Here is a 14,307-nt window from a genome sequence, read left to right as displayed (position 1 = left end):
AAGCCCACCCCCACCCTTTGGGGACAAAGAGCATGTTCATGTCTGCATTTGTCAAGTGCCTACAGAGTGCATGGTTCAAAGTGTCCAAATAACTACATAATTACGCACCACATATTTTATACAGCATTATCACTATGTTATCTTTTGCTGTTTTTTGATACAATGAAGTGGAAGAAATAAAGATTACCTTTAGCCAAAACGCGCCTTCGAACTTGGGTGTGTGGCCAGGGTACAGTCCTGCTGGCTTTCCTTCCCTCAGAAATGTTCATCACTGGGTGTTCCATGGAGCAGCAGGTGAAGAAGCAGCTGCAGCTAGAAGCCAGGGTGCATGAAGAACTGCGCCTTAAACTCTGACATTCATGTAGTCCTGAGATTCCCACCCAGAGAAGCTCATGGGACCAAGAGACAGACAGCAAGTCGTCCACCCTGGGGCTGGCCAAATCTCCTGCATCATATACAACACTTTCTCTATTCATCCAGTTGACTTGAACTCTCTAGTATTCAAAGCACATTCCATGTTACTTCTCTGAGTAAAAATGCTAGAATTGGAGTTCAACTAATCCAGTAGTTTCCACACTCTTTATTTCCCCCCTCCCAACAAAATTAAACATAATGTCCCACTAAAGGAAACGACTGTTGATCAATCTTGTTGAAGAATGAAGCCCTGGAGGCTTTTGGGTGGCTGCCCACAGCCCTTCCTCATTTCCCGAGGCCCACAAGCCTGAAGCTCCAGGGTTCTGGGAGGCCAGCCATGAAAACCACTGAACTACTCCAGCTCTTTAAAGCTGAATAACTAAGACCTGTGATTTGTACCCTCAAATGCACATGAAGTTGATAATAGAGCATTATCTCGTTCTCTAATTGTTTCCAGTGGGTTACATTGATCTCTCTCAAGAGACTGCAAACCAGGAGGTGGACTCTGTGTTTGCCCCTCTGGGCTCTACTGAGCCCTGGTAAAAACATGTGAGAGTTCTTGATTAAGCTGATGTGAATGGGACCAGAGTGCTAGGGCCAATGTCTGCTCTGGACCGGCGACCCCTGATGTCCTTGCCCCGTGGGGTAGAGCATTGGTGGGGCTGGACATGTTCAGGTGGCTCCGGGCTTCTTCCTAAGCCCCAGGAATATCAAGTGCCCCAGCTCCAGCATCTCCAGGGAAAGGCAGGCTGTGGGGTGTGGTGACCATGTCTGGTTCTGGCTGTCTGCAGAGCTAGAATAGCGGTCTTTGGATGAGGGAACAGAGTCATGTGGCCAGATGGGTGCTTTGGCCTGACACACTGGGGCTTCAGGAAGATACAGCGAATGTTGTGCAACTCTCACTCAGGGCTGCCAGTGGAGAAAGCATCCCCTAAGCCACATTGGGCTAAGGGCAGAGAACCGGCATTTCTGGAGGGAGCACGCATGGACCTGACCCCATGCTGCGTGGGGGCTCTCCCCTGTCTTAACTCATCTGGCTCCCTTCAAAGCCCACAGGCTGGCCAATTTTATTACTCCCATTTACAAACACAGAAAATATTTGTAAACCTTTTCTTGCCCAATAGCAAATTAGTAAGTGAGAGAATTTCCATTTGAACCCAGTTCCCAGGACCCTGAATTTCACGCTTTCCCCACTGTACCTACACTACCTACAGACAACCTGAGAAGCAGACAGAGCAGCAGCAGGGGGAATGGCAGCAGGAGTCCACCCACAGAGCATCACTAACCTCAAAAAAGTCTTAGAGACCATTAATGGAGCCAGGTCCTTGTGGCTACTGAACAAATCTTGTTACCTTAGAAAGCTGGCCCATATCCTGTTGCATTTGTGAATAGAAGACAGAGAAGAAATGTAAAAAGAAATGCCTAAATTCTGGTTTCTGTAGCAGGTCCTATTGATCTCCTCCAGGTAGGACAATGAGAAAATTCCTCGTCTCAACTCCTGTTTACATTGCTGCTCTTAAGGGCAATCACTTGTTTGTTAAAACTAGATTTACTCACTTTCATTACTCATTAGAGGCTGTCAGAAGCTGATAATAAGCTCCACTGCATGGTCAACAGCCAAGGTCTTACAGATAAACAGTGTAGCTTAAACATACAGCTGGAACACAGCGGTTCTGGATTGAGTGATTCCTCAGGCTTTTTTTGCCTGATGAACTTTAATGTCACCTGTCCTTCGGCCTCCCGTGTGGCCCACCTGTATCCAAGTGTGTTCCCCAGTGTGTGCTCTGCTGCAGTTGTGGAAATTCTGCCCTTACCATTCCTCAAGCTAAGTTCCAAGGGGCCAAGTCATAGGCGACTCAAGGCAGCAGGTGGCCTATGGTCAGTTTGTCTGTCCTAAACACACTGGCCCTCCAAGCTGGACAGGTGAGTAGCTGAGTCTGGTTTAGCTCTCAGCTTCCCCCTGCTTGCCTTCTGTGGCTTCTCCCAGGGCGCCAGCATTTCCTGAGTCCCCCTCAGCCTTCTCACACCCCAGCCTCCCCTTCCTGCCTGCTTAGCCTCAGGACAGCCACCCTACTAAGATCATATTGGTGCTTGGAGAATACTGAACACCCTGTCTTTGGAAGTCTTCAAGTATGAATTGTCCCATGGCAGAAACATGGGAAAAAAAACTCCAGTGGCAATTGTACAGGGTGAGAGGCAAACCTGGACTGGGAGACAAAGTCCTTTACAACTATGACATTCTCTGGGAAGGGCTTGTTGGTTTAACCTACCCTTTGCCAAGAAATTGGCTGCAATTTAAGGAGAAAGGAAGAACGAGAAGTCAGTCCTACTTTTGCCATCATTTGCATGCCCAATGCCTGTGTACAGCAAGAAGGCCTCAGGGGAGACATCTGGCCTTTACTCATGCCACCAGAGCTTCCACATAGGCAGGGCTTACACCTGTCAGTTCTGTAGTCGGGGTGGGTCTAAGGAGCAGGGAGATATGGACATTTCCTCTGACAGAGCATAAACTGTGTCTCCAGTCCTCTCGCAAGTTCGACTCCCCTTGCAAGCATGCTCTCTGAGCCCTTTCTGCCACCACGCCATCATCTCACAGCCTGATAACAGCTCTCTCAGACAGGACCTGGAATCTGGCTGGAGCTCAATAAATATTTGTTAAATGAATGGAACTGCTCACCTGAGGCAGCCTGAGTAGTCAAATAGGACTATGTTCCCACAAAGGCCTCAACTCTGCTCTGAGTCGTTGCTTGATTTGCAGGAAGTACGAGCTTCTCAGAGCCCTCTTCCCACATACGCCAGAATTCCTTGGGATGCCTGCCTGTGGCCAACAATCCATCCAGGCACTGCTCACTGCTCACCTGCCTGTGCAGCAGGATTGGGTCAAACATGCCTGAGGTTGTTCCTGGGGGCTGGGTAGGGGTAGGGGGAGCATCACCACCCGAGCCTTTGTGGCCATAGGGCTTCTGGGCCTCTGCTGCTAAGAGTTACACTGGAAGCCACCAGCTGTCATGCTGTCCCCAGCCTTGAGGGGGAGACAGAAAGCAGCCCAGGCTGTCAGTGGACAAACACTTATTGTGTGTCTACTCTGTGGTAGGTGCGTGAGAGCCGGCACTGTTACTAGCTTGGCCAGGCCTCCAGAACCCAAGAGCTAAGCTGTGTGCAGGGGGTGGGGGGTGACCCTCAGAAGCATCTCCTGGACCCCAAAGTGTGCAACTCGTAGTGGTTCATCACTTGTAGTACACACACACGTACAACCTGTGCACATTTTTCCTGAAGCAAGCTCCTTTACCCAGGAGAGTGCATTTCTCTTTATCCACATGCTAGGTAACCGGCCCACTCCTGACCGTGGGCCTTGGTGCTGACCCCAACTCCCCTGCCCTCACTTCCTTATGCTGAGATTCCCTCAAGTGCCACCGCCCTTCCCTGAAGACTGGTCTTCACTGCCGTCCCTGCAGAATATTGGACTTGTCCACAATTACCCATGCTTGCTTCAAGGTAAACTCGGTTCCTGCAGCCCAGGTGAGGATGTGGGTGAGGAACAGTTAGCCCCCAGGTCCAGGTCTGGGGCCCCAACTCAGGCAACCTCAGGGCTTGGGCGCCTGCCCAGCCGGAACACCAGCGCTTTCATGTGGGTCAGGCACAGTGTTTCAGGTTGAGTAAGGGCAGGAAGACCTCCCCTCACCTTTGGCAAGGGATGTGTCTTCACCAAAGGAAGCCAGGTTCCCCCAAAAGGAGGTGTCACCAATCTCATCTGGGGCCGGGAAGAGCCACTCCCTGTGGGTATGGTCCACAGCTACTTGATTCAGCAGCAGAAAGCTGACAACAAGGGCTCGGTCCAGCCCCAGCTTGTCTCAAGCCCTCCCTCTAGCCTATCTGTCCTCCCGGTGCCCAGCACAAGGCTGGCGCATGGTATGTCTTTGTGGAACAAACACTCCAGCACAGTTTCAAACATGCTAGCTCACATTCATGCAGGCCATCTTTTTATTAACTTCTTTATTTTGTAATTCAACTCAGTAAAAATTGTTTTTTTTTATCACTGGGCTGATTTCTTTTTCTCCTGCAGGATCCTTCTTCCATCCTTGAGCCAGGCTGGCCTGTCACTCTGTGGACAGATGGGTGTTAGTAGGAATCCTTTAGTCTCATGTCACCACTAAACCACATTTCAGCACATGTGGCCTAACTTCTTCCTCACTTTTCTGTACTTGCCTATTGAGAATAATAATAAAGAGAGGAAGCTGGACAGACAGTAGGAATTTTAATACGGGAAAAGTGGACGGCTCAGTCGAAGAGGTCTTTGTGCTGATGCCTTAAGGAGCTCTGTGGGGACAGAAAGGGGAGGTGGGCCTCCTAACTCCACTTGCGTGTGAATTGGAAGGGACAGAGGGCTGCTGTTCAAAAGCAGCAGCCAGTGAAGGGACAGTGATAGGAGGGATGCAGTCAGCTGCACTTCTGCCCTCACACCCAGAGGGCCAGGTCCTGTCCACAGCAAGAGGCCTTCAACTCACATTTCTGCCAGGAGACTTCCTCAAGCCATGTCTCTGGGACCATGGAGGGACTTGAGACAGGAATCAGTGAATCCAATCAATGGAAAACCAAGCGCAGGAGGAAAAAGCCTCTCAGCTCACCAAATATGTGATTTGCTCTTGTTGAAACTGTGGGGAAGGAGATCCAGTATTCCAGCCAGGTAGGGGACATTCATGGAAATTCACAGCTACTGCTCACTTATGATGTATTCAATAGCCTGTAAGTGTTCTCATTGACTGAAGCCTTTGTTGGCTTTTTAAAATGAAAGTAAAAATATTTATCATGCACACAGAAAAATGATCAAGACAATTTTAATTTTATTCCCCCAAACAATTGCTTCCCCTAACCTCTAAAGCTCCTGAATTGAGAATTTTCCTGGGAAAGTTGTGGGGTGTGTGTTTCAGGGGGACATTTGTGAACACAGTAGACAAACTAAGAGAGAGAGAGAGAGCATGCTTGCTCACTTGCACGCCTGTGGGGAGGGCCTCTGGGGAGGAAGGGAGGCAGCCAGAACTTGGAGTGGGAGGGAAGGAGTGCTCTGGGCCGGAGGAGCAGCAAAGCCCCTGAGAGGGCTCGGGCTCAGCTGGTCTGTGGGACGGAAAGGAGGCCAAAGGCTGGAGCCCAGTGAGCACCCGGGAAGAGATGGGATGAGGTCAGATGGGAAGGCTGGGGACAGAGGAGACAGGCCTGGAAGGTCAGGCCAAGAAATTTGGTTTTCCTCCTAAGTTCTGTATCTGGTTAACCATTCTCACAGTGCCCAGCACTGACTGTGTCTGCCATGGGGCAGGCACTGAATCAAACCCTATTGGATTGTAACCATCTCAGCACATTCCCAGACGAGGTAGCTACTCCCAGCCAGGGAATTCCTCAGAGGCAAGAGCTGGGGAGCCTCATGGTGAGATTTGGATACTTAAAAAAAATCACTCTGGCCCTGGCCTGTGTGACTCAGTTGGTTGGAGCATCATCCCATAACTGAAAGGTTGCAGGTTCAATCCCCAGTCAGAGCACATACCTGGGCTGTGGGTTTGGTCCTATGTCCTAAAAGAGGCAGCCAATCAATTCTCTCACTCATCGATGCCTCTCTCTCTCTCCCTTTCTTCTTCTTCTCTCTCTCTAAAAGCAATGAGAGAATGTTCTCCAGTGAAGATAAAAAATTTTTAAAAATTTAAAAACCCACTGTGACTGCTGAGCAGAGAAAAGCAACAGTGGGCTCAAGTGGAACTGTCAGAAGCTACTGTACCAGTCCAGGCAGGAGGTGATGGGTAGAAGTGGCAGAGTCTCAAATAGTTTCAAGGGCGGTTCACAGGAGGTAAGGACTGAGCCCAAACACAGCCTCTGTGAAAATTTCCCTGAGATGCTACAGGAAGTAAGCCAGCACTCAGGAGCCCTGAGCCCATAGAGAAAGTGAACTAGAACTTCTGGAGGATTAGCGGCAGGTGTTTTGCAAACCCTGCATGAGATGCATGTTTCATGGCATCTGGCCCCAACTGTGTAACCGTGAGTAGGTGACTTTGCCTCCCTGAGACTCAGTCTTCTCACTTTTAAACAAGCCAGAGGTGTGGTGGAGGGCACCACACCTGCCCACCAGGGAAAGCTCATTTGTGAGTTAGAGCTTGCCCCATCAGCATGGGGCTCCGTGCTGGGGCCATACGTCCCTCTGAAACAGCCTTCTCCCCTCTGCCCAGCAGATCTGAGCTTCAGCAGGTCTGCTCAGAGAGGGGAAACCACATGGGGTAGATCTTCCCAGCAGCTTACCAAAGTGTACCACCTCACCCCCCGGCCCCGCTGACCCAAAGCAGTTCATCTTTCTGTGTTTCTAATAGTGAGAACTTAGAATAACTAAGTTGTCCAGCACCCGCAGATGGTTACATATGTTTAGCACACAGCCATGGGATGGGATGGTATACGGACATTAAACCTGATGTTTGCAGTGAATTTCTCATCAGAGGGCAAAGTTCTTCTGATGACATGTTAGACACCAAACCTGGAATCATAGTAATGTATACAGTGCCAATTAAAAACTCAGGCTCTACAGTCAGACAGAGTTGGTGGTAAATCCTTGCCCTGCCTTTTTCTTACCATGTGTGAGAAAGGGTTTGTCAACGTTTTGCCACTTTGTTTAATACCTCTATTCAATGAAGTTGTATTGCCTTCTTCCAAGGCTACAGCAGGTGAACAAATGATGCAGGAAGCCTGGGGGTGCCCAGAACTTGGGAAAGGTGATGCTACACCACCACATAAAACTAAACTACACTTATTTGAAGGGATGGGAAAAATATAACCAGTGGTTTTCTCTAGGTAAATTATTTCCACCTACTTCACTGTTTTATCTAAATTTTCTCTCTGGCCACTCTAGGATCCAACACCCAGCTGCTCTCCACCCATCAGGGTGTCCCTGGCTCAGGGACCCTCCCTCAGATACCAGGTGCTGGGGTGCCCCTTGATGCCCGGCCACCAGAGGCAGACAGCAGCTTGCAGGATACGGGGTGTCTTGCCCATATACCATCGGAACCACAGCAGCCCAAAGACTGACAGGAATTTTGGGCATACAGTAGACAAGGGGGTCTGACAAGGGACCCTAGGACATCCCTGAGTGCTCTCTACATTTGCACATGCTTCTCCTGCATTAGCCCTCAGACACAGGACAGCCGGACAAACTCAAGGGCTGGAGGTCAGCAAGTGGAGCGGGGGCAAGTGGCAGAAAGGACCAAGCATAGGGTCCAGTCAAGTGAACATAGCAAGTTTAACTCTTGCTCTGCCACCTTGGACCACTGCCTCAGCTTGCTGAGTCCCCTCCTCTGCAAAGAGGATAAACAGTAGCAACACGTAGACCTGTTGTGAAATCAGGTGCCTTGCAGAAGGCAGCCAGTAAACAGTGCAATTAGAGCACAAAGGCTGGGAAAGGCCAGCCATTTGTCTGAAGTCTTCTTGGAGTGACATAAGCTCCTGCATAGGCCTATCACTTTAGTTAAACCTGCAAGGAAGGCGCTACCGTCATGCTGGCTTTACTCCGGCACAGCAGTTTGGAGCCACCTCTTAAGGTCACAGAGAAGGAAGGCTGGGAGTTAGGAGGTGACCCCGGTTTTCTGATTCCTAAGCCAGGAAACCTCTTCTCATACACCCTCTCATTGCCCTTATCACCCTCCCAGCCTTCCCCAGCTGTCTGTTGTGTGACTTCTGATGGCAGCAGAGACAAGTTCTCCTGTGTCTCAGTGGGACCACCTGTGGGTTCACCCAAGACAAACACCCTGATGAGTCCTCAAGGGCCAGGAACCCAGGGAAGGGGAAACATGAGAAAAGTGTAGCTGTGGCACACTGTCACTTACTCAGCACCGTGCATTTACTCTGCCTATCGATGTTTTCAACTGGAGAGAGAGTGGGTGAAAAGGCAGTTCCCAGTGGCTGGCATGGCTCGGGCAAAGGTATGGAGGCTGGACAGGGCACGATATGTTGCAGATGAAGTATCTGGAAGGCCAGAGCAGGGAATTCAGGAGTGGGAATTTGGCAATGGGATAGGTAGATTCAGGCCAGGTAAAGGAGAGGGAAGGCTTTTTCTATATATCAGACCTGTTTCTTCCACCTTGCCCACTCCAGGCCTCAGTGACCCTGCCAAAGTTGCTGGCCCCTCAGGGGGCAGGAGTGATTTTTGTGGAACTTCTTAACATTTTCTCTTGGGCACCTAACAGCATTTCACCTGCTTCCAGCAGGACAGGCTACATGATAAGAAATCCAGGAAGTTCAACAAACTAGGAGCGCTTGGACATCCCCACGGTTTATGCCAGAATAAACAGAACCTGGCAGAGGGTTGCAAGGTCCTGTCCCAGGGCAAACACTGCCCTTTGCCAAATATGGAATTGTTTTTGCAAGGGCAGTGTGTGTGCGTGTTGGGTGAGAGAAGAGCAGTTCCACCAAGCCCCTTGACCACGCGCCCCACCCCACTCTGACATCAGTTCTTACTAACTCTGCACAGAGGGAGCCAGGGGCGGGGAGAATGGAGTGGAACTTTCATGGCCATTAATGAAAGATTCAGAAGTTATTGCAAAAAGTAATACAACAGTAATGAATAATCTTCCCTCAGTCTCCTAGCCTTGCCAACACATCATCTGACTTGATTTTTAAGTGCCCTGTGAGGTAGGCAGGACGGGGAGGATGGGGCGGCCCCCCGCCGGAGAAAACTGAGGTGTAGCATGCTTAAGGGGTGTGCAAGTAGAGCTAAAGAGCTTGGGCTTTGTAGCCAGACCAGACTGGATTTACCATGAGCCTTAGGCAGGTCCTCTGGGCTCTGAGAGACTCCATTCCCATGCATGTGCAATGATCATTGCAGCCTCTACCCACAGGTCCTGGGTTTCACTGAGGTAAGAGCCCTGAGAGTCCTGAGCCATGCGCCTGGCCTGTCATAGCCTCAGTAGTAAATAACAGGCTCCCATCTCGGGTCCAGGCACCACACCAGTTAGGGGCACAGCAGCCCTCCAGCACCCCACAGAGATGCCAAGCAGACAAAAGATTACCTTCGTGAGCTCTTGTAATTGTGCAAGAGAGCACATTTACTTCTGCACAACAGGAGTGTGAACAGTGAGTGTATGGAGACCTGGCTGCAACTGCAGCGTCAGGCATTGCAGGCAGCTCCTGTGTAAACAGCAATAATGTAATTTAATGCGAATGATGAACTCTGTGCCCTGCAGGGCTTGTTATTAATACAAATTCAATGTATTTTAAGTAATATAATAGAGAATAACATGGGCGATCAACACATCATGCAAACCGGACCCATGGTGGAACTGATGTGATAGGGTGTTCTCTGGCTCACGCTGGCCCGTCAAGAAAAAGCCACGCTCATACAACATTGGTTACTTCTGGAAGGGCTGCAGGCTAATGAATCATTGTAGGACTCTAAAGGCTGGCCCTGGGAGGCAGGCCTCATGTTACTAGTTACCCTTGTGCCCACAGCTTTTGCTTTGCTGACAATGTTAAAAGCCCCCCTGTTCACTCTGATACACTCTCACACATGATCCTCCTTGAATCTGTTTGTTCCATACACTCTATCCAGGCCCTCTGCACCAGAAACCCACCTGCAGCCTGATGCCTTAGCTCGTCCCCCACCCCCTAGAGCCAGAGCTCTACCCAGAGAAAAACCCATGGCAGCACACTGCAATCACATGGCATGTGTACCTGTGCACACACCGGTCTCTCAACTGCACATGTGTGTGCACACATGCTCTTCTTGCATGCAAGACACACACTGAGCAGTACATACAAGAAAAGGAGTCTGCATCTCGGGAGCACAGCTGGGGGGCAGGGAACAGTAGAGCCAGAGAGAACGGACAGTTCCCTGCTGCCCCTTTGCCCCAACCACTGAAGCCAGCCGTCATTTGCACCACTGCCCCCATGCACCCTGGGCCAGCCAAACAGACTCAAACCCATCCAGGTCTTTGCTCACACAATTGCCCTTGCCTGGAGTACCTGTCTGTCTTCTCGAGGCATAATCATCACCTTCTCTATGAAGCAAGAGCTAACCAGAACTCCCATGGTAAAAAGAGCCTGGGGTATGTTGCTGTAATAAATAACCACCAAATCCTAATAAATTTTAACGATCGGCTGGGTTCTGGTCCCCACAGTCACACAGGGAACCAGGCTACCAGCAGCATCACCATCTTGCATCTTCACCAGCTACAATATTCTCATTGGCTGTGGCAGGGGAAGAAGAATGCAAGAGTGTCAAGCGTCAGGCTAAAGGAAGATGTGTCACCTGCATTCACATTGCATTGGCCAGAATTAGTCACAGGGTGCCACCTAACTGCTGGGGGACAAGGAAGCATAGTCGTCTTCATTTGTATTCATTTCCTATTGCTGTTGTAACAAATTAACACAAACATAATGGTTTAAAACAACACATTTATTCTTTTCCAACAATTTTGGAAGTCAGAAATCCAAAATGAATCTCAGGGGCTGAAAGCAAGCTATTAGAAAGGCTGGGTCCTTTTGAAGGCTCAGGGGCACCTGCATTCCTGGCTCACGGCCCCTTTCCTCCATCTTCAGTACCAGCAGGATTACGTCTTCTCTCCTTTCCGATCTCCTTCCTGCTTCTTAGAAGGATCCTTGTGTCCACCTGGAAATTCAGGATAATTTCCCATCTTAAAATCCTTCACTTAATCACACCATGTAAGGTAACAGCCACAGATGTGGGGTAGCAGACATGACCATCTTTAGAGGGCCATTATTCTGCCTACCAAAGTGTTCCAGAAACAGGAGCTAGGACATAGGACTTGGGGGACACACAACTTGGCCTCCTCCTTCAGCTCTGCCCCCTGTGTTGTCAATGCCCATAAGGCCTCTCTCTAGCAACAGGTGAGCTCTCAAAGGGCAGAGACTGGCCATGAGCATCTGTGCCCAGCAGGTACCTGGCACACAGCAGGGGCCTGGCAAAGTTTGCAGGAAGGGAGGGAGAAAGGAAAATATGAATGAGTTTGGCAAGATCAAGAGGTGTGTAAGGAGAGAAAAAGTAGGCGGATATTAATGAATCTAGAGCAATGACATCACACACAGCCAATCAGGGAAGTGAAATTTGCTGTAGTTGGGGGTTCAGCATGAAGCATGGGCACTTCATGCCCAGACAAGGAGGAATGGTGAGAAATGATGAGTGGGAGAAGTTAGGAAAGAAAGAGCAGGAGGAGGCAGGAGACAGTGGGCGCTAGATGGAGCCAGGCACTACAGAGGGCCTGGCAGTTGGTCTCCCCAGAAATCCTGCAGGCAATAAATGTAGATAAGGGGACTGGAACTCAGGAAAGACAGGTCCTTGATCCAAATTCACATGCTGGACAGTGGCTGTGCAGGAATTTACAGCCCTGTTTGGCTGCTTCTGAAACCAGCTGCCATCCCAGGCCACCTAGCTCCATGCCAAGTTTTGCCACGCTGGCAGTGGGTTGTATGCTCACCTCTTAAATGTCTCAGGGGACTGGGACTCAGGAAGGGGTTGAAATGAAGGGATTGGGCAGGATTATCTCCAATCTTCCCTGCAGCCCTAACCTCCTTGTGTCCTTGGGCAGATCTAGTTTATCAGGACAGACTTCCTAGAAGGGTTGGGGGTCTGAAGCTCTTCCGACTGACAACAGACACACGGCTCCTTTCACGTTGCCAAGAGACAATCCAGGGCAGGGAGGGAGAGGCCCACAGCAGAGATGACTCCATGCCCCAAAAATGAGATTCACAGCAGCCCACAGGATTGTGCAAGCTGCCCGCAAGGCTGCCAGTCAGCCCTGGCCTGGAGGAGGGCTGTTTACATTCCCTGAGGGTGTGCTTCCAGTTAACTCCACTGCATGCACAGCCCCAAGGGCTGCCAGGAGCATCTGTGTGCAGACGATAGGATGGGCCTCTCCATGCCCTTCATCTCAGACACCAGATGCCTATTACTCCATTCACTCATTCACTCATTCATTCACTCAATTGTTCATTCATTCATATTATTTTTTACTCCCTCATTCATTCCCTGAGTGTTTGCCAGGCATTGTGCAAGGCACTGGGGATATGAAGGTAAACAAGACATTGTCCCGATGAGTGTCCATGACCAAAAACCTCGAAGAACAGTGAGGCACTAAATATAGATAATGATCCTCCCAGTAGGGTTGGTACAATGATAAAGGTATGTGCCCAGAGTTCAGGGAAAATAGCAGGGGACTTTGGTGTCTTTCTATGGAAAATATTTAACTCCTAATTTAAAAAATAAAAACAAGATAACTCTATACTCAATTACCTTAAAAATATTTTTGCATAAATATAGATATATGAGAATGCCACATTTAAAGTTTTCTTTACATTCCGTCTGAGGGTTGGCCAGGAAAATTAAGCTCAGTTATTTTCACAACTCCCTGGCTCTTGGGGCTATGCTAAGAGCCTGGGGTTTGCAGTCTGCCAGGTACCATGGAAGGTTCCTCAGAGATACCCATCCTTCCAGTGGGTGTGCTCCTCTATTGTTCAATGGCTGCTAAGTCAGGGGCTCAGGACACTGGGATGTGGCTGTGTTTTGACTCCAGTTCCCCTGGACAGTGTGACCTTTGGGAAATCATGCCATGTCCTGAGGCATGATTTATGGAGGGGGTCCTAATCCCACCTTTGGGGCTTGGGGCCCTTCTAAGATGTCAGGAAGCTTCCCCCTTCTTTCTCACAACTCTCTCCCCCACTCCACCTTTTTTTATGGAACTGCCTGCATATTTTCTTTCTTGATGTTCTTTTTTCCACAAAGGACGATGCCTTTAAGCAGCTTCTGGTTGGGTTCTACAAATACTCCCAGGACTAGAGAGTAGCCAGGAGTCTGGCTACAAATCTGGGACATTGAGAGAAAATGCAAGGGAGAAAATACAAATTAATAGTTTAATAAGTTACTTGTCCTGCACAGTTACCTGTCTACTTTTATTTATCATTTCTTTAGGAAATATCAATTATTTCTAGAAGTAAAGCTAAAAGACCAGCACATTTTATTGATTATTTTATTTTACTTCTTTTTAAATTTTATTTTTTTCAATTACAGTTTATGTTCAATATTATTTTGTATTAGTTTTAGGTGTACAGCACAGGGGTTAGACCATGATATGCTTTACAAAGAGTTCCCCCAGATATTTCCAGTACCCACATAGTTATTACAGTATTATTGACTATATTCCCTATGCTGTACTATACATCTCCATGACTATTTTGTAACTGCCTATTTGTACTTCTTAATCCCTTCACCTTTTTATTCAATACTCTATCCATAAGTCTGTTTCAATTTTGTTTGTTTATATTGTTCTTTAGATTCCACATATCAGTGAAATCATATAGTTTTTGTCTTTCTCTGACCGATTTATTTTACTTAGCATAATTCCCTCTAGGTCCATCCATGCTGTTGCAAATGGTAAGATTTTATACTTTTTCATGGCCAAGTAATATTCCATTGTATATATGGACCATGGTTTTTTATTCACTTATCTATTGAAAAATATGGAATGCTTCCTGAATTTGTGTATCACCTCTTGCACAGGGCCCTGCTAATCTCTGTAGCATTCCTTAATACACCATGTGCTGCTGAAGCAAGCACAGAACAGCACATTTTAAGGAATGTTTTTCAGTTGCTTTTCCAAAGGTTCCCACCAACTTACTCTCACTAGCAATGCGTGAACATTGTCTATTTTACCACCCCATCACCAGCATTGTGTTATTATGCTTTATTTTTTAATCTCTGATAATTTTATAAATGAAGGAATTTTATTTTCAATATTTTTGCCTTTCTTTGGTTATTCATGTTGTTCATTTATTTTAAAAGTATATTATTTTCAATGTTTTTTTTAATACAAAGAGTATGGGGGAAGTGTGGGTGGACAGATCCTGAGGGGGCCTCAT

At 48.4% G+C, this 14,307-nt stretch overlaps 1 pseudogene; it reads right to left on the bottom strand.

Annotated features, from left to right (window-relative positions):
* Positions 1 to 13,902: 13,902 nt before the first annotated feature.
* On the bottom strand, positions 13,903 to 14,003 carry LOC129071885 (uncharacterized; annotated as a pseudogene).
* Between the last annotated feature and the right edge of the window lie 304 nt (positions 14,004 to 14,307).

The sequence above is a fragment of the Pteronotus mesoamericanus genome, unplaced genomic scaffold (assembly GCF_021234165.1).
Source record: "Pteronotus mesoamericanus isolate MK-2021 breed Mesoamerican mustached bat unplaced genomic scaffold, CSHL_Meso_final contig_27, whole genome shotgun sequence".
Classification (NCBI taxonomy): Eukaryota; Metazoa; Chordata; class Mammalia; order Chiroptera; family Mormoopidae; genus Pteronotus; species Pteronotus mesoamericanus.
This window is presented reverse-complemented; position numbering and strand designations above follow the sequence as displayed.